Here is a 27,313-nt window from a genome sequence, read left to right on the forward strand (position 1 = left end):
TTTAAGGGGTATCAGTTGCAACTGGATGGCAGCCCAGTAGGAGGATCTCTTAATGGGGTGGAATAAGAAACTTACGTTTTAGTCTGCTTAAAGGTAATACTTTAAAATGTGTGCTCCAAGGAATCAGTCTTTGATTTAGAATATTTTGTCTCCTGCTTGTCTGAACATGCAAGCCTTAGATCTTTCTGTGATTAAACTATTTTTAGCAGATGAGAATTCCTCTGAATTTGATTACAGTTTCTTTTGCATTTAACCCTACCTCAGCTGAAGAGGGGTACAACCGGGGATTTTTCTTCTAATAGCTTTTTGGTGTGTTTGCTGGATCTGTGTCACTTTCTCCTTTGTTCATCTTTATTTCATACTTATTGATAGCTAGAAATTATCTCTGAAAGTCAGAACCATGGAAATGGTTCTCATTCACTTGGTTAGCCAGGCTGGGTAGCTGTTGAAGCAGGAACTCCTCAGTCACAGCAGAACTGACCGACGGAACAAAAAGTGGAACAGTTGGTCTCTTGAAAGGAAAAAAGCAAGTTTTCTTATGAAAACTTTCTCCATTGTTTTCTTCTCATAGATGTTCATGGTCCATATTTTAGTTGCATCTTTGTTCTATGATTGTATGGACACTCACTAAAAGGAATTGAATTCGTAGAATATCAGGTGTGGATAAAAATTACTCAGAAACAACTAAAAATTATCTGAAGGCTAATATTATCTTACAGAAGTTCATCTGTTGTTGCCCCTAAAAAACACCAAAGCTCCCAAATAAAAAGAAGCTTAGATGAAGTGAAGCTAGTAAATTTTAAAGGAATATAGTCAATATAAAATGCAACATCTTTAGACAAGGACGGATTTGTATTTTGTATATAACCAAGTAGGTTAATTGAAACTGGCAACCCACCATCACAAGGAAAGATGGATAGCTCAGTAGTGGATGTGTCTTCTGCTCCTCAGCTCTAGACTTTACTGCACAATCACCCTTTTAAGCCTAAAGCACTGGGGGGAGATATCATTGCTGTCTTTCTATGTCAGGAAATAAAAACCAGGAAGAAAAAAAGAGCAACATTGGCATAAGAATAAATGGGTATAAACCAGCCATAAATTCATTAGGATGGAAACTAGAAGGAAGTTTCTGTTCTGTTTGAGAAATGAGGTTCTGGAATGTCTCTCTGATGGGAAGAGTGGGAGTCAAAAACACCAAAAAACCAAACCCCTTTAACTCCTTTAATGATTGAACATCAAAAATTTATGATAGCATTAATGTAATGCCCATGCCTGGGCTTCAGTTGTCTGGCTTAGCAGCTGGGGTTGGCCTTGGTGGCCTAGAAGATGCTATCCAGTCCAGTGCTCCTATGACTCATTCCAGTGAAATCACTGAAAATATTGGCATTCACTGGATCTCCGTGTTGTCAGCGAGAGGTAAGCAATGTACAGCATCTAGAAGGTGCTCTATTTAAAATAGTTATATAGCTTGAATGATAAAAATAAATGAAAGAAGTTTTCCAGTTTCAAGCCTTACAAATCACAGGGTGGTTTTTTCGCTTTTCTCTCTAGAACTTAGAATATTATGAGGGGGAGGGAAGCGGGGGGAACCCAAATCCTGAAGCTGTGACCTGCATATGTGTGTGAGTGTTAATACAATACTAAGATATCAGACATGAAATGGTGATTATCTTCTTAACATCTATTCATTTAAAGGAATACAAAATGCTGTAATTTGAATGGCAGCTCTTATCCATGAAGCATTATTCTCTCTCTCAAGCTTTGATTAGATACATCATATGCCATTAGATTCCACTACATTACATTTAATTTCTCTTCCACAAAGTAATAATGCCATACATTAAAGTTAAACCTTTAAAAACATTAAAGAGAAGATACTTTAACCTGCATTAAGAGTGTATTTAGCTAGCCATAAAGCTTTTCTCTCCCCTTAAGATAAATACTCAGACACTTAAACAGGCACAATAGTTATACTAAAACAAATAGATTCCTATAATGAACTACATCTTCCTTTTTTTTGATTGAATGCCAGGCTTGATACGATTATACTGTAAAGAAAGTCTCTTGCTATAGGAAAACAGAGAAAATTTAAGCACATCCCTGTCATCTGCCTATCCCTAGGAACCCCTCTGCTACTCTTAAGTCTTTTTCTCTTTGGCCAACTGCCAAAATCTACCTTAATCTGAAATAGTTTACAGACTTAGGGTTTGATCCTAAGTCTATTGAAGGCAGTGGAGATTTTCAGTGCCTTCAATGGGTTGAACAGGCTGTTGAAACAAGCTGAAGGCTGACATCTCATTTGCTTTGGGGATACTGTTATTTATGTAGGTTAAGAGTAATTATAGGTAACATAGCGGGACAAACCCTGCAATACTTAGATAATTCTTGTTTAGGCTGAACTCCTGTTCAAGTCATGGATAAAGATGGAAATATTCTACTTTGTACTTTAATTAGCAATGATAACCAGAGGCATAGATCTTTAATTTCTCATTAGCTATTGGTATGCTAGGCCAGGTAAGAATCAGATATGAGGGAAATGTGTTTTGGTTTTAAATGTTTGTCCCCAAGAACTGGTGTTCAGAGGATTATAGCATTCATTTCCTTGCCTAATAAGGTTTTATGCCACACCCTTAAGCACATTTCTGAAGTATCTTTAGGAACAGTTGATAACAACAACAGCCAATAGCATAATTTTCCTTTCTTCCCCCCGGAGGCAGTTGGTACTCTTTGGTTTTTTATAATATTTATTTTCTTGCTTGCCCAGTTTTCTCTTCTGCCAGTGGGTTAGCACACTGAAGCTGGTGTTGAGCCTGTTGTTGCCCTCATTGCACTTTTGACAGCAGGGGAGGTAAAAGGATGCCCAGTGGTCCTGGGCAAGGATAGACAGGAAGGGCTGTCCTTTATTTCCACTCCTGAAGTAGTGCCCTGTTCCCAGGTCACTCCAGTGCTCCACCCCTTTCGGTCACTGTGAATGGAAAATTCACAGAATTCTTTATTTAAAAAAAAAAAAAAAACAAACAACAACACAAAACAAAAAACAACAACAAAAAAACCCCCAAAACCCACAACAATTTTGTACTGGAAAACTTCTGATCAGATTCTAATTGAAATCCTAATCTCTCCTAAATCATTCTTTTACCTGCTCGACTCATGACAGTGTCCACCTTAACAGCTTTGGATTGATAATCCGACTAAACTATGCTATCTGCTGTAGCTTGTCAGCAAGTGAAATCAGGTTTATGTGATTTTGTTGTATTTTTTTAGAAGTACATATTTGAACCTGTCCTATCAGCAGCTCTGTACCTTTCCAAAACCCCTCAGAGACTTGTCTACTATCGACTGATTGTATTGCTCCATTTAGAAACATCATCCTTTAATTGCGCAGAAGTATCTGAAATAAGAAGAGTTGCTCAATTTGATGCTGACTTTCTGACTGTGGCATACAAGAAAGAGTCTTCAACAATTTCTCATAATTTAAAATATAACCTTTTAGTCTTTCATGTTTATTCATTCTCTGCTGTAGATGGTAACACCAATACCACTGTTCTTGTCACTAAAATCTATATCAAAGACATAAATTGTGAGGATACAACTAAAGGCAGCTTTCCTGGGGGAATCCTAATTGTCTTTGCTTCTAAAACTGAGTTGTAACAATGTTGATGTATGGATATGTACAATAAGAAAAAAAAAAATGAAAAGGCTGATATTTTTTAAACTGTAGCTTTTCATATTCAGTGGCCGTGGTTATAAAATGACATTTTCTGATACTTATCAGCCAGTGTTATTTACAGCATAGCCAGGCTAAAAAGGGCAAAGAAAAGAACAGTCATTACTGTCATGAGAACCAAATATTTTTCAAATAAGGCCCTCAGAAAAAAGGGTACGGGTTCTTGATGGGTAACAGTATTTAACATTTTGTGAATTGCTTTTGCATTGTGTCTACTGGTGGCTTTGTGGTATTTTTAGGCAAGTGTTAACTCTTTTATGATTGCCACTGTTGCAGTAATGTCCATAGGAGAGAATGACTTTAACAAAGCTGGTGTCAGTAGCAGCTGGAAAAATGTTGCTTAGATAGATAATGCATTGTATCACCTCTGCTGCATCATGACTGCTCACAGTACTGAACAGTGCAGTGCTAGGGGTGGTTTGTGACTTGATGACTTCAGTGTGGATGATTGCCATCGCTGTAACTGTGGAAAGATACTCTGACCAAAAAATGGTATCTATCTTCCTCAGCTGGAGTCGTCCCCAAGAATTAGCCACCCTTAATACTGGCTTTGTGGACATTCCAGATCAAATATAGAGTCTTGATCCTAATTTTTGAGGGCTAAAAAATTCCCTGAGAAAAAGCCTCCATAGAATGTGGCTTTATATAGTTCCACAGGCAGCTGTACTCTGAAGAGAATTATTGGCTAAAAGTTAAAGCTTACCAAGGTGTTTTAGAAGTTACTCTTAAAGCTTACCAAGGTGTTTTAGAAGTTACTCTTAAAGTTCATATGGATTAACCAAACTCTTAACACTGGTGTGATGAAGGAACTCAACATATCTGTATTATTTATTAGTTTACTGTAAGATTTAACCACATTAAGTGTGTGTTCAGCGATATGCATTGTTGGTGGCTCTATAGAAATACTTTACCAGTTGTAGAAATGCTGGTCTCTGAATGTACCCACTGCATTGTATGGATAATATTCCAGTGGAAAAAGATGTAGGATTTTGGCCAATTGTAGACCTTTTCCTGAGCAACATAAATCAAACCATAAAAGGTGATATTTATTGTGCTCAGAGTAAGTGTGTTAGACCAATATGGTGTGAAACCTATATATTTATTTTGTTTTAAATTTGTGCTTTGGCTTTTTATGTGGAGGAGGTATCAGGAGCAAATACATCCAAGATTTACCAGAGTAGACTTGTCAGTATCAGCCAGTTGATACAGCATTGAATTGGAGTGGTGAATGGAGGAATTGCATTTTCCCTGTCTTGTAGCATACTAAAGGAATACTATTTGGTGATGTTTGTTCAGCATATGCTCCTGAAGATGATGTATGTCTTCAGAGAGCTCCTGAAGAGGATGTATGTTTTCAGAGAGCTCATTAGGGTACTTTATTACAGTATGTGTAACAAAACTAAAAACTTTAAAGAAAAAAAAAACCACCACCCAAAATAAACAGAAAAAAACTTAAAGAATTATTGACGCTAGTTTATTTCTACAGTGTCCATCAATGTGTGGCTGCTACAGTTTTAGGAAATTTTCCTTTGTTGAACAATTAGCAAGATGACTCCTCTTATTTTTCAGAGTGGAAGTGTAGCGAGGAAGCTGCCATTATCTAGTCTAACCTTACTCATAGAAGTTTCTATGACACTGGGGTAAAACTTGAGAGTACATGCTGCTCACACAACTGTGCTGGTGGATACCAGAATGAGGAGCATTTTATCCAAAACAGCGAACTCCATGGAACGCTTTTTAGAGTAGGAAGACTTGATTCTGGTGGAGACAAAAATGAAAAAAAAAAAAAACAAAACAAACCCAAACTACCCTACTCTAATATAAACTCTTTCCTTTGGCTAGTACCATTTTATCTTGAAGAATGACAAAGAGAATTGTAAACCTAACCACAAAGTATACAGAGATTACTTCACATATCTTTGAGCTATATCCTGTCTCTGGGGCAAAAACTAGCAGTGGTTTAAGAGCATACAGTGAAGCTGTACAGGAATTTCTTTTTGATACAATTCCGGCTTCTAGATGTAATTTCCCACTATCAAGCTCAGTGATGATGATGAAACTAATGTTGCTGTTTTTATTTTAAAAGTACCAGAAGGCTCTTTGATAATCCAAAATATTCTGGGAATCTTGACTGTATCTTAAATTGTAGGAATCTCTCTTCATTGAGAGTAATTTCTGTAGAGTTCAGTGAGGCTAGGTGGATATAGATAAACCATATTGGCCTATGACATCTGTGCCAGTATTGTAGGAGATTACTTTGCCTCTCTGTAGCTGCCCAGATAATTCAAATCAGCAAGTGCTTAATTGGTGGTGTTTTCTTTGCAGCAAGACGGTGTTCCTAAGGTGGCCAAGTACTGATTCACTAGAGTTGTGAGAGAAAAAAATTAGCACAAAGTAATATAGCTGTGGTTTTGGTGGGATTATAGAAGTTGAACTGGGGAAGGTTGTGGTGTTTGATGGGTTGTGGGTTAGAATGAGGGGTTAGAGTTCTCCAGGACCCAGCCTGCACTTGGTGTACAGTGATATGTGTAGTAAAAGACAAAAAGCTGTAAAAGAGAAAATAAAAAAACCTGTCATGACCTATAATAAAAAATGAATCCCACAAGAATTTTGGAGTATTCACTTAATACTTTCCATGTGTTGTAACTATGGCAAAACTTTTTGAGCCATGAGCTAGCATTCCTAAATAATTCCCCAAATTGGACTAACTGGCAGGGATAATTTTTTTTAAGTCAACATAACTGTATTTATAATGTTTGACAAACTAACTGTAGTTTACTTCAGGCTGTTGTATCTGGTTTCTTATGGTATGTTTCACTAGTTCACTTGATAGCTCTGTTGCGCAGAACTAGCCAAATCTAATTTACATACTGGAGGCTCTGTGGTCAACTGGAATTATGTCTTTGCCTTGTAATTCTGTGAACCTGGATTCACGTGTGATGGGAGTTCAATAGAATAATGTGTTTGGTGGTCTCAGTTACCAGCATGTCACCAGAAGAAATTTGTCCATGTTAGACAAACTACCCAGATTTGATGGAGGCCAGGCCAATTCACATCCTCTGATCCAGAGAAGTCAAGTAGTGGAAGAAAATGGCATGAGTTCAAACTAGATTAGCTCTGCTCTAGGTATCTAATGTTCACAATTCGTACTTGTATAGTAGACACTGCAAGCTTCAGTGACCTTGACAATACTGTGAGGGTAATATTTTCATAAAGACGGACAGTTGTTAAAATGGTTTAATATGCACATCACATAGATTCTTTCTCCATCTTCTAGATTTACTGAATGTTGATCTCTGCTATGATTGTGTTTTCTAAGGTATTTACAGAGCAATATCCTGTCCAAGGCCAATGTAGATTTCTCATAGTTCTGAATCAAGACATAAGTGTTGTAGAATTAATTTACAGTAGAAATAATTTACTTTCTTGAAGGTCTGTCATTTGGTCTTTTTGGCTGATTTTCTTTAGTTTTCTCAGCGACAATAGAGCTTGTACTCTGTACCAGTGACAATACCTAGTGACCTTTGTACCAGTGACTGTAGAGCCTGTAACCATGTACCCCTACTATCACCCTTCCTCTGAGAGTGTATAGACATGGAATAGAAGAACAATAGAAAAATTCAGATTGGAGGGAATCTCTGGAGGTCATCTAGTGTTGCTTCCTGCTCAAGGTTGCTCAGCTTGCCCTGTTCGAAGTTGGATAAGGATGTTCAGGCACTTACACAAGGATCTGGAAATCCCCAAAGGCAGAAAGTTGTCTGCCTCTCTGGGCAACTGTTCCAGTGCTTACCCATGCTTATTGTGAGGAATTTTTTTCTTATGCCCAGTTGGAATTTCCCTTGTTGCTATTTGTAACTGTTGCTTTTTGTCCTTCCATTGTGCTTTCATTGAAGGAGTTTGCTTCTGTCCATCAGCACACTTCTGGAAAGTCACAACTAGTTAGTCTCTGCTCCTCTTCTTTATCTCCTTACTCCTCCTATTCTTATGTAAACCAGTGCTACAAGGATGCTTAGCAAGTCTTTTAGGTTTAGCCTGAGACTTTGCTACTGTCAAATTTTCTTCTGGAGGTGAAAAAATAGCAGACTTAAAATTGTCTTGGTTTTTTCACTCTTCAGGGGATTTATTTAGATAAAGGATGCAAAATTCTGTATCTTGTGCCTGTCCCTCATCAAAATTATTCAAGAGATGGAGTGCACTACACAAGTGCTTTTAGGAAATCTTCAAAGGCAAGTGAAACTGTGAACCAAATCCCATCTGCTGGACAGCTCAAGGTAAGGGAGGCAGCTGCACTTTGTTGGGGTGAGAGGGAATGTGGAGCCAATTTCTCTTTGGTACCAGTGCAAATCTTAAGCTAAAGTTTGTGAAAGTCTTCCACTTAAGAAAAATTTTCTAAGTAACACAGAGACTGCTTGGATGTTCTTTTATATATTCAGGGTAAATCTTGATTTGTCATGCAATTAAAATACTTTTGTATGTAAGTGTAATCATAAAAAATTGTAGAAAGTTATGTTTTTGCATACTCCTCTGTAAGCTGAAAGAGAATCTTTTCATCTATGTGATTGTTAATATACTCAGACACAGAATCATATTATGAGATCAACAGCAGATTATCATGTGCAGAGATTTCATTAAACACCCTGGAAGGAGTGCTCTCTTCTGCCAAAGTGTCATGGTTTAAGACCAAATGACAGTGTAGAGGCTAAGTGGATTTGGATACTAAGACACTTTGATCACAGATGCATGCAATTTTACAATTTACAGAATTTCCCTGGCTTTTTGGGGGAGAGATGCTGTAATCCAGGAGAGAAACTGGGTGTGTCAGCGTAGAGGCTCTTTACAGAACCTCGCTGTCCTGAGGGAGAGAGGCCATGGCCTGGGGACAAGGTTGGGCAATTTAGTGTAGTGGTTCCAGCCATGCTATTCGTAGTCCTCCTGCAGGGCTATGGGGACTCCTGGGTTCTCCCCCGTTCCCAGAGGCTGGCGGGATGGTCCTGGTGCAAGGCTGTAGGGTACCCTCCCCAGAGGCATTCTGGGGAGTACTGGGGAACTCTGGGTTACAGCGGTATTGCTGGGTGTCCTTAGTTAGATGATTGCATAGAGAATACCTCACTGCTGAGTAGTCTGCATAAACTGTGCTCTCATTTTCTGAGTTACTGTCACCATTGGTGGCACTCACAGTCTGCTTGTTCCAGGTGCTTCTGGATGCTTTTGCACTTCTTGTTGGTCAACAGGCTGTTTGCATAGTTTGGCTATCTGTTTCCTTGAGCACACCAAAACTGTTCAGTTGTTTGGGACAGGTGGGTGGTTGTATTTCATCTACTTCTTTTACAGCAAAAAGTAGGTTAAAATTCACAGACTTATGCTAAAAGCCATGCTAGCTGTGCCCAATTCATGCTAGCTACTACATCAAGTCGCTGCGTTCATTAGCTGACATGGTCCCTGTGCGGTCTCAGAACTCTGACATGGCTATCCTTTTCTATAGAATGATGAGGATACTTGTGCTAGTAATAATTCTCATATTAGTATTTCTACATGCAATGGAGTTGGCAAATGTTTCTGACTTGTGTTGGACAAAACCAATTCCTGTTTTTGATGAAAATGAGTGGACATCACCTGGTCACAAAATGCATGTTATCTGGACCAGCTCTCATCTTAAGAATATATCAAGAGGGCAAAGAATGCAAGTAATAACTGAAGTTATAGTTAAAAGGAAGCAAAGCAAAACAAAAAAGCACAGAAAACACAAAAAACAAACCCCCAAAACCCACAACCAGCAAACACCCTGAAAAACAAACCCACTCCCAGGCCAAACTGGGAACATTGAAAATTACAGAAGAGTCCCCAAACAGAGACTGGAGCCCTGCAGTAGTGGCCTCACTATGGTAAACTAAATCATCTGTACAAGCTGGTTCCAATAAACCATTCAACGTGATAAAGGGGTGCTATTATATTACAAAGCCCAGAAGGCTCTGGTACTTCCACTATCATGAACTGAATAGGTTAAAAGTATTTTAATGCAACTGGCATAGCTTTCTACAGTGAAAACAGAGCTACAGGCAGAAAAAATATCCCTTTATTAATGTATACAGTAGGTCACCAGGACAAATTAGAAGGAAGTAATCTGGTTTGTTCCGATCATTCAATACTGTGAAAACAGTTTAAGAAACTATGTAAAAGCAGCTGGAAAGCAAATAAGTTTTATAAGAAGTCTTGTAATAAAAAGATTCTCTTGAAAAATGAATTGCATGTTGTAGTTGAAGGGGGCCTCTCAAGATGCAGTCCTGTTTTCTACTGGCAGGAAAGTTAGCCCAGAATCAGCCTCTGAAGGGAAGACTCCTTGCCACCTTGCAGTTATTGTTTTATTCTTTCCTTCCTGGCTTCAGTACTAGTGGTGTGACAGAAGACAGAGACAGTTGCCTGCGAACAATAAATCGCATTTTGAAACATCCGCTGTTCTTGGAGTTCTGTATTGCCTCTGTGGTCATCTGACATTCAGTAAAATAGGATAAAGACAAAACAAAGTCTGTGAGCCAAATGCCAGAATCCTTACTCAGGCTCCGTTCCCTGCTTGTTGATGAAAAATGTGCAAGAATGGGCTGCAAGGGAGAGGAAATCACTGTGAATTTCAATTCCTCACAGTTTTCTCTTGAATTCTCTCATCAGAATGTTTTTAAATCCCAGGAACCTCGGGCTTTAAAATTTGAAATGCATATTTTAGGGGATCTGAAGGCATCAAACAATCAAATATGCATTGTATAGCATTTCATGATAGCTCTGCGGCAGCACAGTTCTACTGAATTTGCCCAATAGCGTTTGTGTATGCTGTACACCCAGGGACACTGCTGGGCCGGGCAAGTTTTGTGGGAGTGTGGCTCCAGTGGGTGAGGTGACATAGGTACTTTGAATAAGGATCAGCAGGGCATGATTTGTCCCCCAGTCTACATGGGCAAAAATCCCAGCGGGCCAAAAACCTTGAACCCTTCATCGTTTTCTGTTGACAGTTATTTGTGCAAACCAGATGGACTGGGAGAAGGAAGGAGTTGCATACACAGGGTGTCTTAGTCATATCAGGTGACCTGGGGGGACAAGCTCCCCTTACCAGTAAAGCCTTCTGAATTTTTAGTGTGTCGGCTGTTGAAGTCACAGGATGCTTGGAAGGAAAGACTGAAGACAACGGAGGGAAACACTCTGCAGAGTCAATACTTTCAGTGCAAAGGGGAGCCCTGAGTTTCTGCAGCTCTGCTGTCAGTGCAGCCTTCCTTGCATGGTGGTCTAGATTCTCAGCAGGTGTAAACAGGCACAACTCCTCCAAAAGCCCACCCAGCCTTGCCTGGCTACCTTGGTTGAGGATCTAGCCTTTAAACGCCACGAGGCTTCGTGGAGTACCTGTGGTTTCCATCAGGTCTTGAGGAGACTAAAATCGGTATAGCTCAGCACATCTCTAGGGAGTTGCTCTGACAGACATAGGCTGCATATTTAGCTCTCAGATTTTACTCTGATTCACAGTATCAGAGCCACAAATAGAGCCCTAAGTGCATCATTGTGTCAGTTATATATGCCTACATTCAGACATCACCAGCCTCCACCACAAATGTCCCAATGCAATCATGGCAATTAGTTATTTCATGATTAACATGAGAAAATATGACATACTGAGAGCTATCTCCCCCACCCCTCCTTCCCGCAAACCCTTGATCCTGCAGTATTTGAGAAAGAAAAACGAATTCAAATATTAAGCAAAACTTCTTGTCACAACAAATATGGAATAAAAAAATGATTTGAAATACTCAGTATCATTTATGATGTAATCTCCTGGCAATAGAAAGCTGGCAATGTGCTACAGTCATGCTTTCAATTACATTACTAAGTAATCACACATTAAAGTCTAATGGCAAATGATTCTTTATTCCCAGGGTGCCCTGTCCAATTGTTTTCTAAATTGGTTTCAGGAATAAGGATGCAAGCATGACTGCAGAAATATTATTTATGGTTTGGAAGTCATCTTTTGTATCCTTTTTTTCCCTGTGTGCTTTCTGGCAGATATTTCAGAATGTAGTTTATTATTTCTAGGTTCATGTTTTAGTTTGACAGTTAAGAAATGCTTAAACCTCATGATAAACTTGGTTGAACTGATAGATAGAGTTGTCAGATTTCCACTGCCACCAAATATGTTGCTTGTCCCGTAGGAAATTAATATTCTCTGAGGAAAGACTTGTGCTGGAATTCAGTATTTTTGCCTTTCTCATGCACTTGCATCTCCCCTTCTCAGTGCCTGCAGCAACTGGTATACAGTAAAAAGAATGTACAGGCTTTGTGTCTTGACAATACTAGAGTCTTCAAATATGACAAAATGTAGGACTTATGGTCCTTCTCTTTATAAAACAAAAAAAGAATATAAAGAAATTAAATGAACTCCCTGAAGAACGGAGAACCTTGAAGTGCAAGATAATTCTTGAAGCTTTAGGAAGGTAAGAATTCAAATTGTGGGGGAAATTCATGATAAATGTTTGAAGGTTGCCTTTATATTGCACTTCGCATGTTGGAAAAGTACATATATACAGCTGGCAATTTCCTTTTTCCAGTATCGTTGTGTTTAAACACCTTGGATGTCTTTCATCTCATGTTAGTGTTTAATGAACAGGGTTTATACATTCAACTGCATTTTTGCATAGTACAGAAAAATAAAACACTTCATAAAGTCTAATTAATCAAACCATCACACATTAAGTTCATCAAAAGGATACTGTACCTCTGGTGGTTACTTGAATACTACTTGGGTGCCACTCAGGTACAAAGAAGGAAGAAATGCAAAGCAGGCTTGTGTGAGAGTATGTGCTATGAAAAGATCATGAAAAAAGAGAGAGAGTATAGTTGCACAGGTCTGCCCCAGACCCAGCTGAAGCAGCCAACACCATGAGCAGCAGCTGTCTGTCAATTGGAACATTCTATGCTCTGTTCTTGAGCACAGAGCTTAGGTCCTGAAAAATCTAGATACTTTGGATGGCCCAAATCTAAGTCTCTCTGTTTCCCTATTGACACAACTCCTAATTATGGGAAACTTTTCCATGGTCTGTGGTACCTTTAGAGAAACAAAGCTTTATGTTGCTATTAATATTATTATTAATATTAATGTGTGTATATAGAGAGAGAAAGAAAAATACGTTCAGAACTTACTTGAATTACACGGAAAGGTATTTAACAAAGACACAACTATTGTTGGGCTAGAATTTATGGAGCAAACTTACAAGGGCAATGTATGTTTCTGTTGGCTCCTGCTGCTCCCAGGATTTCTGCATCCTGTCCTCCTTGTTACCCCCCTGTGCTGTGTGGTTTGTTGCATGATGCAGAGATATTGTGAAACTGATTTTTTTAGTTTCATTCTTCCCTTGCTTTCACACCATGTGTGTCATCTGGTGGAATAACACTGCTACCGGATACATAGACCCAGCAGGAGCCCAATGTGAGCACCGCCAAGCTGCCCCAGAGCCCAGTATGAGCCCTGCAAGGTTTGATGAATTCTAAATGTTAATTAAGTCAGATGGCTAGTTTTAGTTAAGACCATAAGTGGGTCTGATCCCTGTGAGATTTTGCTATAGTGAAAACGCAAGTACTAGAAATTACATTACCGTAATGACTTTTACAGGGTCTATATGCTGAGACTGGTAACTGAGCTAGTGAAAGACGCTGCTTGCTGGGTAGGAGGTGTATTGTGAAGACAGCACTAGACCATAGCAAAGATAATGTTTAACATAGAAGTGGAATTCAAATTAGTGGTGTTGCGGTAGATGGAACTGGTTGTTTGATTTGACAGCCTCAGTCTCTGCTTTCTACTGCAGCACTTGATGTTGTTGTGGATGTCAATGCAGACCACATCTGAGTTTTATGAAGGAAGACACCACAACTGATTCTGGGAGAAGGGTTTGTCTTGGTGGTGTTTTTCTTAATGATATTACCTGAAGATTAGATCAGGTCGTTTTTCAGAAGGGGCCTGGAACTGCGCCTTAGCTCTCAAATCTGCAAATAGTATGGGTCATTTGAAAAAACTGTCATGTTTGGGACCCACACCAGGACATCACTGGCCTTACTCCCTGCAGCGCTGTGCAAAGAGATGTCTTGCCTCCATGTTGTGAGCTGTATAGTGTCAACTTTGAATAAGACTCTTACCCAGACCTTTGACCTAAGTCCTGAATTAAACTTGACAGACCTAAGTAGGAGTGTGACTCAGCATGAGTAGATATTCTAAAATAGTCCTGCATTATTTATTTGTTTGGTTTGCTTTCAGTGTAAAATTGTATAGGTACCATGGATTTTTTTCATGTGGTAAAGTGCTCATTTTAAGGGTAATGCTGTAAATACTAAAGTAAACAAGTATATGAATAATTTCTTTAAGTGTTCCTCTCTCCCTATCTCATAAGTGCTCTTGAGAGACTTTAGCATTAAAGTGCCTTGTATTCAACTCTTCTTAGGAAGGAAGTCTAGAGTATCTGCTTTTTGCGTTTATTGCGTCACTTCTTGACCTGAAACAAGATCAGCTGAGGACAAACCCTAAGCATGAAACAATAAGGTTTATAAAAATGTCAATTGCTGCAACTGTTCTTTAAAGAAATATTTTTGTTGTGAGATTTTAACTGTCTCTGCCTCTTCTAGTAGAAGAAGAGGGAGCAGAGAAGAGAATGAGGTTGGAAGTGTTGCAAATACTCTAAGCATGATTTGCTGATGTTTGGTTTGTGTTACAAATGTTCAGAAATTAATTGGAAAACTGTCCAAACTCCCTGAGAGTACACAGACATGTTGTCTTTTACCAAAGGTTGTTGCTAACAGTAAGAAATGGTTCTGGTATGGAGAGTACGCAGTGTGTGCTAAGTACTTACTGCTATATCACTTTATTTAAAGGTCTCCAGGCCTTATGATAATCTAGCCTTTTCGTGCTAGGTGATGTACAAATAAAGTGCGGGACAAGGGAATAAGGCAGGGCCCTTGCTCTGAAATGTGGGCAATCCAAAGAGGAAGAAGTGTATACAGGATAGCTTTATTCCCATTTTATGCTGTAGGATTAGAGACAGAGTAAGGTTTGCCCTGACTGAGCAAGGTGCTTTAAGCACCTGCCTAACATAAGCATCTAATTCATCTCTTGTGAATATATACGTTAGTATATAATTGAACTAAGGTTTTGGTGGCTCATCTAAAATCACGTTTCATGTCTACAACACAGGCAGCAATGAAACCCAAATCTCCTGAATCCTAATCCTGTGGTTGAGCAGCAGTGTCAGCTGAACTTTAAATATGAATCCACTACCATTTATTGAAGTTTATAAAGCATCTGTATCTCCCTCCCTCTCTCCCTCCCTCCCTTCCTTTCTTCTCTCTCCTCTTCCCTCCCTCTCTTCCTCCCCACCCCCACTTTCTCTGCTAATTCCTCCTCTCGGTATTTGTTGGAAGCATCAAGATTTCATTTTGGATTGCATTCAGAGATGTTAAGACTTTGATTTGGCTTAATTATATATGTTTTTTTCTTCTATTGATTTTATGCTATTATGACTTCTAAAATAACGTAAAGAACTATCAATACAACACATTAAGATGGAATATGTTTGAGATTTAAAATTATTTTTGCTGTTATTATGGAATAAATTTTTTTCTTCTTTCTAACAAGGAATTTTGAGAGGAAAGTCATAGCAAATGAATGAACTTGTGATTTTGGAACAATATAACTTTATGATGGGTCTTGACCTCGGTAGACTCTGGACTAGTCTCTATATGCATCTTGTATTTTGGATTATAGGATTCTTCTCGTGATTATTGTGTACTGTACTTGAAGTGAGTGAGATCCTCTATGTTCAGTAATTTTGGATTTCAGCTCCATAAAGATTAACATCTATGACATTGAGAAATGGTAAAACCCTCCAGGGATATTTCAGATATAAGAAAGTGCAGTGAGCCTGTCTATATAACTAATCACACCTTGACTTAGAAGCTTATTCTGAAATCAATGCCACACAACTACACACACAACATCAGGGGAAGTCTTCAGATGAGAATATAAAGTATAAGCAATGTTCAAAATCATAAATGCATGATCCTTTCTTCAACTGAAAACCCAGTTATGGAATAATAAATTTTTTTGTCTCTTTTAATTTAAGGAACATGACCAAAGATAACTAGAAATTGATTCAGTTTAATTGTTTCTAAGGAATCAAATAACTTATTTCCATGGACTTGCAATTTAAGCCCGTGGATAGGGGAGCTAGCTGGTGAACACACACTTTCACATGAAGCATAAGCTATTATTAGACTTGGGGGATTTGTTGACTCAAAATTCTCACTAACATTTCTGAATTCGGTTCAATGCATCATCTTTTGTATTCCTACTCTCCAGATTGTAAATTGAAGCATAAAAAAAAAAGTTGAGAAAAAAAGACAGACTATTTTATCCTGGTTTAGATAGAGGAAATTCTGAAGCCTTGAAAGGAGACTGATGTTTATAGATGTCTAGTCCAGTTTTGGAGCTCAGACAATGAGGATATGCATTCAGACTTCTGAGCTGAACTGAATGTTCTTGAAGTTTACCTTTTACAGCTGCAGACAACAATAAGTTTCTTCATATAATGTGCATAAATATATATACATATATACACGTGTACAAACATTCTGATGAAGCCATAACCAAGAATTGTGTACTGGAAATTCAAAGCATGGCAAGGAATAGTAACACATGAAATGGTTCATCAGAGGGTCTAAAAGTGCTTTCCTAGTAGTAGTTAAGTTAATTATTCCTGAAAATGCCCTTTATAATAAAGCTTTTCATTAAAAAAGTATTAAAAGCTAAAAAGTGTTTGTGACCATTTTAACTTATTCCTAAATTCAGCAGAATTTGCTGCTTTTTCCCAAATGCATTCAAGCTAATGGTTAGTTGTAAACATGTGCTAAAGTTATATGGGCATGAATACATAATTAATTTTTAAGGGCCCTTGCTGAATAGGTTTGCTTTTCTGATGCAGGCTCTGACTGTGGAAAGCCATGATGCATTTTTATTCCACAATGAATATCAAAGTCTCTTAAGTTCACCAGAAACCATTGCCTTTTTTTCATTAATGTGGACTAGCTCTTTCATTTAGGTTCCGATTCTACTCTCTGCTTAGGTATTGCTGTAAATCTGGAGTAACTTGAGTGAGTTACAACATTAGATCATTCATAAAACTATAAAAAAGGATTATGTTGACTTCATCACATATACTGTGTCTTTTCCTTGATGTATGTGAGCTACATTAATTGATTAATTACTGTATGTTTATACCTAGGGATTGAAGTAGTTACCATGCTTTTGTAGTAACCAGTTCCTCTTTTTGATGATTCTCTTTCTCTATACAGTAAAAAAAATTCAAAGTAAAAGCCAATGATTGTATATCCTGTGCATTACGGTTGCCATTTGGTGCTCTAATTAAAAAATCCTGCCAATTAGTAACATAATTTCAACCAAAGTTTGTATGGAGACCACTAAAAAGGCATTGTCCTAAAGCCTGAAGGCAGAGATCGTGTTCAGAAACAATCCCTTTTGTCCATGAATGAGTATATTGTTCATTCTTTGGAAAGCTGACAAAGATACTTCTTGCTGACGTTTACGTTTCTATCAAGCTGTATGAAAATATTCAGCATAATTGCATGCCACACAGGCAGACCTCTCAGCATCCTGGAGTCTCAACGTGTGCAATGGCCTGTCTTGGATCACGTGAAGGGAGGAAAGGGGTGCAGGTAACTGATCACACAGCACAGACATGCATGACGGTGTGACAAAAGGGAGACCCTCCCCTTGGATGTACCCAGGTGATATGACAGAGGAGGAGCTGTACTGGTGCTGGTTGGGAATCTTTGGATTCAGGAGTGTTCTTGAGGGCAAGTCTCTGCTATAAGGCACGGGCGACCTAGCTGCTGTGTGGCACCTCTGCCTCTTGTACACGGGACTCTGGGCAGCCAGTGAAGGTGACTGGCAGATGTCCGATCATCAATGTCTGGTGCATGGTATCTGGGGAGAGGCACAGATGCTGTTCTACCAACATGTAAAATACTGTCGTTGTGGTGAGGCCAAATGAATAAGAAGAGTACTTGAGATGTGATGCTCTGTGTACCTGTTTTTTAAGCCTGGGAGCATCCTTCATTGAAGTGTTTCTTCAAAAGCATGACATTCTGTCCTTTTGCAAAATAGTAGCCTAGGACCCATTTATACTGTGTCAAGGCCCTTAGTGCACTAGTAGGTCTTAATGGCCCTGACCGACCTTGTCTCAGGTTTCAAGCCATACCTTCTACCCATGGGCTCTGGAGGTCTACTTAAGCTCAGCCCTGGATCTTCAGTTTCTGCCTGAGCCATGTTGTAGGTGTGCCTGTTCCTAGCTTAGCTACAGCTATGCCTGTGCCTGGCCAAGGGCCCCACTGGTCTGGACCGCGACCCATGGACTGACTTCTTGGCTTGAGCTTGGGCCTGCCTTGTCACCATGGACCTTCCCAGTGACTGCTGGGCTGTGTCTAGCCTTGGCTACTGCCACTGGACCTGATTCTGACCTGTGGATTGACTTCCTGGCTTGACCTCGGACCTGTCTCATCACCTCAAACTTGCCTGATGATCTCTTCATTGAACCTGGCCACCAGCCCTGGACCTGCCCTGCTTGCCTTGCTTGAGGACAATGGGACATGTCACCTGTCTGGTGAAGCCCTGCCCTGCTACCTATGTTATCACCTTCAGCTCCCTGACATACTGTTTGCTTCTGCTCTTCATCAAGTCTCTCTTGTGTGGATGCAATGATCTGGAAAAGTGCTATATAACACCAAGCTGAAGTTTACTTGCCTTCTTGCAATGTTTTTGTCAGGTTGTAGGATTTGAACTGAGAAAAGTAGGAAAAGACATGCTGCCAGGGTGGGGAAGAAACAGGCAAATCCTTACTGTGCATTCATACCTCTTCTTGAAGTGCAATTGTGTCTTTTATTGAATGCAACATATGTATCCATTACTCATTTCTACCTAGCAAGAGCTTCTCCCATTTTATTTTTATACTAGTCTCTAAATTGGCATGTGGAGGTGCATGAGTCCCTTCAGTGAACTTTGAGAAAGTGGAGGTGCCTCAGCTAAGTGCTCCAAGTTAGACAAGACGAGTCTGGGCTTGAGCACTTTGTGTCATCACCCATCACATGTTTGAAATGTCACATGAAACGGACAGGCAGATTTTAAAAATCCATTTTTTTAATCACTTCAGTTCTGTCCATATGTTTTTGTGCACAAGACCCCCTAGCTGTATTTAAGAGTTGGCTTAAAACCTGGCATAAATGGGTTAGCTTACAGTGACTGCTGCTCCCATTTTGTATTTTAAGATGAAGTTTGCAACACAGGAAAATCAGGCTACAGATGTCTGAGTTCCCGTGAGTCCTCATGACAGAGGAAACTGGATGTTTAAAGTGTTTCCAGTTGACTAAAAAGTCACTACAAGATGTAGACACAACAGAGTTTTTAAACCACTGGTTAAAAGCCTTGCCTAGAGTTGTCCATAGCTGTGAAATAGTGACAAATTGCTATTAATAGCTTTTCATCTCTGCATCCTGTAAAATACTGTAATGCCACTTTACGTAATTGAACTGGAAGGTTATCTAAAATTCATCTTCACACTGTTCTTACTAAACAATATAGATATAAATTTTGTATCCTCACAGTGTTTAGATTGCATAGGGCATGTTTGGAATTTCTCTCTTAAATCATATATTTTTTTTTCTGTTTATATTGTAACTTATCTGCACATTTCTTTCAAAATAAAGTCTTCCAAAATAGCATATCAAAATCATAGCTTTAGGTGTTCAGTCCATAGTGAAACTCTGTGTTAGATCCTGTAAGCACTGTATAAGAAGTAACCATACTCATGATAGTGGCTTTTTCATTAGAAGTCTACAGAAGTAGAACAATGTATTGGACATTGGACATTGTACAATTTAACAGAGTTAATTAGTGTACAATGGTTATTTAATATGTTAATCAAGTTTTAATCGTGATAAAATAGACTAATCTTGCCATTAATCTGACATTATAAAAGTGTAATTGAAATAGATTGGAAAAAATACAGTACATTCTTGTCAGTGTCTTAAAAACTCTGAGCTCAGAAGCACTGCAGTGCTCAGATGCACATTTCAAAATAAGTTGTATTTTATCAAAGTATATTTAATTCAGCTGGTGTTTTATGTTAAAACCAAGAGCCACCCACTTGACAGAAACAAGTTCAGGACGTAGTTCTGCAAACATGTTATCTCTTTTAGCTTGTTTTTCCTAGGGAAAAGCCTAATGCAGTCACGGTGTCTGTCTCTGACCATGGTTATCCGTCTTTCTGGACATCCTCATGAAGTCTAAACTCTTGGAAAACTTCAGCCAAATTTCTCAGAGGAGTAGCAGTTCTGAAGGAATAAAGGGTTCACAGGCTTCAGAAAAGTATGGAAGAGGACAAAGTTGTTACTAGTAGCTATGCTGACAAAGAGCCTGCAAGCAGAGCTCGCTCATTAGACTTTCGGGAATCTGTGCAAGAGAGAGGCATCATGAATGCACTACAGAGCTCTTTGGGATTTCATTAGACGTTAGAAAATCCAGCCACAAGTACAAGTTCATAGGAATCCAGGCCCCGTTAGTTTTACTCAGTTCCTTACAGAAAAAGCTGTCTAAACTCTGCAGCAGAGACAGGTGGTGGTATGGCTTTAGTCTTGGTATCTTGATTACGCAGACCAGCAGATTTACCGCAGCTAGCAACGACCTGTCTTCAGCGACCGCTTGGGTTATCTTCTAAAGGAAATCTATGCAGGGATGTCTCGCGCTTGAGGTGCAGTTAGAGTACACCTCGGAGGCATACCTGGGAACCGGGCCATGGGGAAGAAAGGGAGAGGATCTGCAGTTTAGGCACAGCCACAGGGCATCGTATTTCATTAGGGAGGGAAAGGATGCCTTCTCACTTAGGTGTGTGGTAGCCCAATTGTACCGGCAGTCACAGTCCGTAAGTAACAGTAACAATTTTAAATTTGTGATTGAAATCAATTATTTTAATTTCCCTCTAGCTTTTTGGGGCAGTCTTCAGAGTTCATGGTTTTGGTTTATCCTCTGCAACCAAGGGGTTATCAATATTTTAACTATCTTTTAAAATAATTAAGTCTGATGCATTCATGACTTCAGGGTTGAATCTCTAAGAAATCTGTAAAAAAAGTTCCTGGTCTTGTGATGCTCCAGATAACATTGTAAGATTTGCAAGCACAGATAACTGTATTGATTTCAGATATTTCACTAGTGTAAATGAGCAAATCAGATCGGTTACAACCACTTGGAGGCCTGACTTTGTATTTTGTGCGTAAGCCAAAATCTTGTTGAGTACGATGTGGGGAAGTTTACGGTGCTGTATCTCTTAGCAAAGGAATATCAGGTTCAGTGAGGCAGTATACGCTGTCTGCCCGTTTCCTGACTGATCACTTTTGATACGAGTTGTGGTTTGAATTATTTTCTATATTCAATTTTGTTAATAATCAGTTAAACAGAATCATTCATAGTGATGAGATTAAAATAATTGCTGCTAACTTTTACAATGCCCTTTTCATAGGAGGATCAACAAAGAGCAATCAAATTTTTCTGGTGTGGGGTCCAATTTGACCTAATAGTGACCAAAACAAGCGCCTGAGCCAAATTAAGTTCTGACACAAGTAGTTGTGCAAATGACGTGAACACCTTTCTTTTAGTAGTCGGGAGCCTTTCCTTGGAACGCGTAGCCCTAACACTGGAGAGCCCCACATTCTTGTTTCCTTCATCTCTGCAGTTCGGGCAGTCAGAGGAGGTAAGCTGAAAGAACAGAAATCTCAAGATGACCTCCCTTCCCCTGCAGTGGTGCTGAGCAGCCAGAGCAGGGGCTCTGCCCCAAACAGACTGCATCATCCGCCCATTAGGCGGGTATTGCAGCGATGTTGTCTGGGTAAGTTACGGCAAGTTTTGGCCTTGAAAAGTAACTGACATGCAATGTTCTCTTTATACCAATCATTTTAGGCCTGTTGTCTACAGCTATTAAGGGTTACTTCTGAGGACCCCTCTTTCCCATGCAAGAATGGGTGCTGCCCATGTAATGCTTTAGTATTCTGCAACTTGAAAATGTTCGTTTGCTGATTTCTGCAGTGCGAAGTATTTGGTGAAATTCTAAGTGAACAGTATAGGAATGTATATTGCCCAACTGTTTTATGGAACCTTAAGTACAAAGGTTTTGCTCAATGAACTGAAATATGGGGTCATTTCAGATTATCAGGGAAAGTAACTGGATATAAGGGTATCCAGTTAAATGTTGGCAAAATAGTACTCAAATTTTCTGATTCATAATTTTTCCTCTAAGCTGTCAGAAGAAAAAAAACTAATTGGTAAATTTAGTTGATAAACTCATTGCTCCCCTTTTTTTGATAAAGTAATTTTTGCTCTCCAGGTTTCAAAAATGACCCGTATTAATTTTTATTTAAAATGTTCACTTTAAATTTTTACTTAAAATTTAATTAAGTATGGATGTAGATCAGTTGCTAAATAGTCCATTTTCCAAAACATTACAGCCTTGGAAGGGGCAGTGTAGCTCTGGTAAATTTAAAATGTTGCTAACCTTTTCTTCCCCTAAAACATATAGCATGGAAGTGAAATTTTTGGTTTCAGATACTCTAGACAGTTTTGTAGAAAAGGAAAAAAAATTGTAATGCGAGAAACAGTTTGTGAAAATCTCATATGGAAAAAAAAATTCCATGGAGATTTATTGTTGTTAAGATAGCTCAAGAAAGGAATAATTTGTAATATTGTGTAACCAAAATGGATTTGACATTCAGAGCATGCACATGACTGAGAGCAAAGTATTTGCCTACCATTTATTAGGGACTTTCTTATATAGTTCTCTTCAAAAGACCTCTGTATTTATTACACTCTGTTTGCACACCCACTCACTTTCAAGATGGTGAACTCCCAGAATGTTGTTGTTATAAATATAAGAGATTACTTATGTTCTCTACTCTAGTTTTTTCTTTTCCTATCAGTGGTTCAAAATCACAGGTGATAGCCCCTGATATTGAAGAGTAGCACATTAAAAGCTAGTAAGAAATATTGATTACCCCCTAGGGATTTAACCAATGGAACTCTTGGTGATAATTTTTGAAGTGAGAATTTAGGTTTGGACACTTATGGTGATAACTTTGAGTTGTATTTTAGCATTTTTTTAGTGACTTTGAAGGGACATAAGTTTACATGATCACAGTGAGGAGATACTTTGTCTGGTCTGCTTGCTTGGCTCTAGAGGATGTGCGATGGCTGTGAGGGCAGTAAATGCTACCTTAATAGCTGTGTCCCCTCAGGTCTGCATGTGACCAGTTGTAGGAGCTGCTGTGGCCGGGGCTGCTGCTTTGATGTGACCGTACAGGAGTTCCAAAGCTTGTGAGGATGCAGAGAGGACCACCGTGGATAAATACGTCACCGCTCAACAAGCAGGACAAGCGAAAAACTACTGAGTTCTTTTATACCTTGTTGAGCTGCTGGGCTGACCTCACTCAGAAACAGGATAGAACCAGGCTAAGTGGACCACAGTAGTGAGTCTAATAGAAGAACATAGGGATTTCCAGACTGGGTTGGAGCTGAAATTCCTCTGGCTTAATATCCTCGGAGTACAGTTCTGGAGGTGCTGAGTTCAGGGGACAGCATATAGAAATCTGGAGTTGATAAGGACAGAGCAGTCTGTCACTGTGCATGGGTAGTTCCAGTGTCCCTCTGACTAGGATGGTAGGCTGATGTCAGTGAGTGTTTTACCAATGCAGGTGTTTTGGCTTAATAGAAATTAGTTGAAGAACCACTAGCATTGCTTTCAGTCATAGGAACAGCCACAGAGATCATAGTTAAGGCTGGTTGAAGAATGTTTTCCCTGCAATTTTTTTTTTTTTTTTTTGGTGCTGCTTAAAGTCTACACAGGACACATTTTAGCCTATGAATCATTGTGTGATTCTTCCCTGTTGTTATTCTATTAAATGCTAACATACACAGACTGCATGATTGGTCACGTAAATTACAGGGTATTGGTGCTATTTTTGTATCTGACAGCTTAAATTTCATGAGTTATATATTCTGTGAGCCTTGAAGTTCTCCTGGACCTGTCAGAGTAATCTGATGTGTGGGTTTTTTGGGGGGTTTGGTTTGTCGTTTTTTTTTGTTTGGTTTTTTTTTGGTTGGTTGTTTTTTTTTTTTTTTTTTTTTTTACCAGAAACATAGTATTATTCTATGGTATTCACCCCAAAAGGAAGGCAAAATGTTAAAACTTCCTTTTCCCTACAAAAATGTAATTCACTGTGGAATACATTTCTATTTTGTGATCAGCCAGATAGAGTAGTGGGCCCCAAATTTATTTTCTGTAGTCACTTGTATGAGGGAAACTTTCCTCACACAAATGATCACAAAAAGCAAAGTCAGCTAACATGTCTAAAACCAAATTCTATTCAGAAGTCATAGCTATTTCTTCAGTGCTAATTCAAATGATCTGTTTAAATTATGGTTCTTCAATTCTGTGCAAAAGTCTCAAATGTGACTGCGGCAATGAGGCCGTGAAAGATATTCTGATTTTTCTGTTATGCCTTATGGCTTGATCTGTGTACTACTGTTCTGAGATCAGGAGCTAAGGTACATTTACCTCTGAACTTCTGGTGTCTGAGAACGCACCGCTGACTTTAGAAGAGTGCTAGGATCAAGCAGGTTTTGCAGAGGTATTAGTAAGTCATGGTGAGGGACGGGCAACGCGGCAGCAGACGAGTTGAAGTAACTCACATGGGACTGGCAATTGTCCAAATGATCTAATTCCATTAAACTGGGAACTTGTGACACTGCTCTTAGGGGCATAGGGGATAAATGAAATGGATGGCCGCTGTGCAACAGCAGATCAATAATTGTCTTTAAAAAGTAAATATGGTCTCCAACCATGTTTGACAATAACTGGAAATGATTCTTTGGCAACCATCTATTTACTAAACCCAATGTGAACTGTCAGAGCTTATTAGGGCTAGATAGAAGGCACGGTGCTGTGCTCTCTCCAGTGGATACAGCGAGCGAGTTTTTTGCTGTAGGTTCCACGATTAGCACCGTCCCGCAGAACCTCCTGGCCAGCTGTGCGGAGCGAGTTGTCTCTTTGCTGCATGCAGCTACGAGACCTTACTCCTTTCGAAACATCAATGGTGACTTTGCGTTTTCCCTTTTATTTTTCGCGTGAGGTCAAACGCCAGGGTTCCGTTCTTTGGGAACGGCGTTGCGAGGTGGCAGAGGAAGTACGCGTATTCCGCTTGGCTTCGCTCAGGGCCGCAGCCCCCAGCGCTCACGAACGAGGAGAGGCGCGGCGCGGGGTTCCCGGGGCCGGGCCGGGCCGTGCCGTGCCGCTCCCCGCCCGGCGGGGCCGGTAGGTGGCAGTGCTGGTGCGTGGATCCAGCCCTCGGCCCCGCTGCGCCGGAAAGGAGCCGGGTAAAAATGGCTTTTCGAGTTGGAAAGGTGGATGAAGTGAGCCCCTTGGCCGTGGGACAGCCAGGTTTCTCCAAAGATGCAGGCAGCCGCAGGTGTGCTGCTCCTCAAGGGCGTGCTGCGAAACGGGACCGAAACCCTCTCGGAGGAGGGCGGGGGGGGGGGAAGGAAAAGAGAACATATGTGTGCTATGCATTTGTTCGGAGCCACGCAGTCTGCCAATCATCCTCCACATCACTCGGTGCCTGGGGAAACGCTGCTCAGAAGCAATCTTTGTTACTCGAGAGAACCGCGCTTGTGCTTTTGTGCCACTTGGAGAAAGCATGAAATGGTTTTTCCCTTACGAACCTCAGCGTGCGTAAATCAATTAGGAGAAGATCTGAAACCTCTGACCCTTGCAGATTCAGACCAATCCAGGCTAAACCCTCCCCTTACTTCCCCACTCTTCCACTCAGAAATAAATTAAAATAAGATAAAATCGAGAGGAGGGAAAGGAAAGAAGTCTGAAATGACAGCCCAGGCACTGGAGAAGGGTTGTTTGTCTCAGCTGTACAGTTATACTGTCTGGCAGTAGAGATGCTGCATGTGTAACGTGCCTTGAACAAAATCAGAACAGGAGAAACACTTTTGTTTTTGTTTTGGTTTTTTTTGGTTTGTTTTTTGTTGTTGGTTTTTTTTTTTTTTTTCCTAACTAACAAAAGCTTGGCTTTAACAGAAATCACACTGTCAGCAGTAACAACAGACAGGGATGCAAGATCTTCCTTCCCACTCTCCCAGAAGAGACTAAGAGCCCTGTGTCATGGGACGCCAGTGGGCACTTGGATTTGTAGCAAGATCCACACCTTGGGAGGACAGTGTACGGAATGCCTCTTCGGCATAGTGAATCAAGAACACCAGTCAATTCAGATTTCTTCTTAGCAGGGGGGGCTGGGTGAAGGTTGTTAAAGGATGATGTAGAGACCCATACAAAGGAAGCAATTTAGAACGCCACTGGAAGAAGGAGATGTATTGATCCTACAAAATCCAAGAGCTATGCTACATATTTTTGATTATCATATATTGACATCTTGTATGTTAGTTTACTTAAAAAATGTCATTGCTTATAACTAGGGTGGGGTATATTTTCATCCAATTACTCAAGTAATTAGATTCATAGCTACTCTTATGTTATACCTTTCATGCTTCAGTGATCTTTATTCTCCAGTTCAATACATATTGAGCTGGGACAGCTGCCTTTCAACTTGGTTTGCCTAAAAGCCACACTAGCCCTTATCTCCAGATTATCTAATCTTGGGATAAAACATAGGTCTTATTTAATTAGTTGTGATACAAGATTTTCTCCTTGTATGTTTCTGAGAGACCAAACCTTACACCTTTGCTAACAGGTGTCCATGTGACACTTTGCACTGCCACTAGCTCCCATCTATTGCTGTCTTCTCTTTCCACAGGGAAAGAGTTTGTGGAGGTATAAAAACATGAACGGACCTTCAGAGATCATCTAGACCTTTCCTCTGGGTCAGCCCAGGATTGTATACCAAAACTGCTCACAGCACAAAACTGTGTTTCTTGGGCCTCTTGACACTTCTATCAGCCCCTGCCCAGAGGAAGGAATTTTCCCCTCGAGGGAGAATTCTCTCTGCCATGTCAGTGTTGTTGTTTTGCTTTTTGTGAAGGCTGTCAGTGAAGCTCACCTGTCAGGGAGCTCATGATGGGGTAGGGTGGCCCAGAATTTATCCTGTGGTACTTTGCAGACAGATCCATAATAAACTCTTTCTCACTTTTTAATTTTTTCAATTTTTCTTTTTAATTGAATCTTTTATAGGTCTTCCCAGCTTATAGTTTTCGAAAAGTCAGGTTTTCATTGAGCAGCTCTCGCAGAAATCAGAATTTAAAAATGTCTTTGGCTAGAGTCAGTGTCACATATATGATCTGGGAGTCATTGAGAGTAGCCCAGAAAGGCTAGTGGATTGTGGAAAAATAATCCTAGGCTTGAATCTTAGCATCATCCACTTAAGGCTATTGGGGATGGGGAGGAGTGCTAGAGGGGAAAAAAAAACCCCAACTTTTAAATGCTGGATATCCTT

Source organism: Aquila chrysaetos, chromosome 18 (genome assembly GCF_900496995.4).
Source record: "Aquila chrysaetos chrysaetos chromosome 18, bAquChr1.4, whole genome shotgun sequence".
Classification (NCBI taxonomy): Eukaryota; Metazoa; Chordata; class Aves; order Accipitriformes; family Accipitridae; genus Aquila; species Aquila chrysaetos.